The sequence below is a fragment of the Medicago sativa genome, chromosome 6 (assembly GCF_051527215.1).
Source record: "Medicago sativa cultivar Bolivia chromosome 6, Bolivia_mono, whole genome shotgun sequence".
Taxonomy (NCBI): domain Eukaryota; kingdom Viridiplantae; phylum Streptophyta; class Magnoliopsida; order Fabales; family Fabaceae; genus Medicago; species Medicago sativa.
Window position 1 is genome coordinate 58,894,544 of NC_140754.1, and position 1,933 is coordinate 58,896,476.

A 1,933-nucleotide genomic window follows, 5' to 3' on the forward strand; every position below is an offset into this window, starting at 1 on the left:
ATAGTGTTCTTTAGGTTAATGATCTCGTGATTAATTCTCACTTAATGTTTCATTACATAAGCGGTCTATTCTAGGGACTTTATTAATCTTGCATCACATATAATAAATATTGCCTTTTTTTATTTAATAATAAAAATCATGATACATAATATAAGTTTAACATAAACTATTGACCTCAAGGACTTACACCATTAGAGAGTACTTGCAATACAATTGTCTCTCCTTCACAATATTTGTTTATCATAAAATAATTATAGGATATTTTAAAGTAAAAGAAATAGTAGAAACCCACAGAAATAGCAATTTCTCACTTTACACCAACCAAGTTATTCTTTGCCTAGGCCTATCTAAAACCCTAATTAACACTTACATTTAAGGAATTGTAAGGCAATTAACAAACAAGGTAATAACAAGGGATTTTGTATATTAATTTGTTCAAAATATCAAAACAAAGACTTACTACATATCATTACAAATTCCCTTTCTTTCATTTTATAAAGTAACATAACATTTGTTTAGCTCGTGCAATTTCCAAAATTCATATGTATTAACTTTGATCATATAAAATTTTCAATAAAAAATTATCCTTTTGGTATAATTTTTAAATAAATGTATTGCCATATTATTTTATGCATGATTTCTACAACTAGGTTTTTAAATCATATTTCACTCTTATTTCTATTTTGAAATGTGTCTATTGTCTAAAGTGAATGGTTAGAAGCCAAATAAAAAAATATATTTGGATTTCAAATGAAAAGAAAACCGGAATTTGATGGTCATCAAGATTTTCAAGAGCTCTATTTACTAAAATTAAATGGTCAACGGAGTGAGCGAAAGAGATAAGAATAACTAATTAATGTACCTTAGAGTCATTGAAAAATAATTATAATTTTATAATTGGCTACTTGCAAATCTTAAAGGCCACAAGCTATTTTTTTATATGCTAACAATTGTTTACCTGAAGTCAATAAAGCATGAAATATTTGCTTATAAATTGATAAACTTTTTTATTCATTATGTGAAAAGGAGGAATAATATGGCTCGAATCCCACATTATTTTTATGCTTCGATCATCTTTCTTTCTCTATTTCTTATTGCAAGCATTATCAGTAAGTATCTTGTTATTACATCACTTTAAAATTTCAAATTTATCTTATATACAATGTTTTGTCACCTTTTAGTAACATTTTTTTCATTAGACGATTACTATACAATTCCCTGCGCTACTAGCAATGATTGTCCAAGAAAGATGTGTCACCCTCCTCGATCTCCACAGTGCATTAAACATAATTGCAAATGCATGCTATAATTTCATACATGCAATTATATTTGCAAGTCATAATGTTGGTACTACTATAATTTCCCTCACATCTTTATTTACACTTGTTTGAATTTTCAATTTATTTGAGAATATCAAATGTGTATTGTATATTATATATGTATGTTAACTTTATTATTTCTCGTAAGAAATGAAAAATAAAAATGTCAATTCATATTTATAAGTAGATACTTTTATAAATATAGATAATATATGCTCGTAGAGACGATCAATTTATTTTACTTTTCTATTTTGAATAAGATTTATCACACTCATGTAAAAATACTCAGTGCAAGAATAACAATAGGCCCACTACACACAAACACATGTGGCATAAGACAAAATTTACTCATGGCATAAGTTCTTACAATTAATAAAGTTGACTCAAAAAATCACACTTAAACTAAATCATTATATTTAACATAACCGTTTAATTTATTAGAAATACATATATCGATTATGTAAATTCATTATAAAAAATGAAGTGTCAATGAGTTGTATGAAATATGGTTTGAATTACTACTTGTTATTGATTCTAATTTAATTGTCAAACTCAAAAGTAATTCATCATAACATTGAGAAAATTCCTATGTAAGAAGCTTCTTATATGTGTGA

At 26.0% G+C, this 1,933-nt stretch overlaps 1 long non-coding RNA gene across 1 annotated transcript; it reads left to right on the forward strand.

Annotated features, from left to right (window-relative positions):
• The first annotated feature begins 976 nt into the window (after positions 1–976).
• LOC146915945 (uncharacterized) lies at positions 977–1,505 on the forward strand. The gene is made up of 2 exons (XR_015014809.1): positions 977–1,109; positions 1,200–1,505. It is a non-coding gene; the product is annotated as an uncharacterized LOC146915945 (long non-coding RNA).
• The last annotated feature ends 428 nt before the right edge of the window (positions 1,506–1,933 follow it).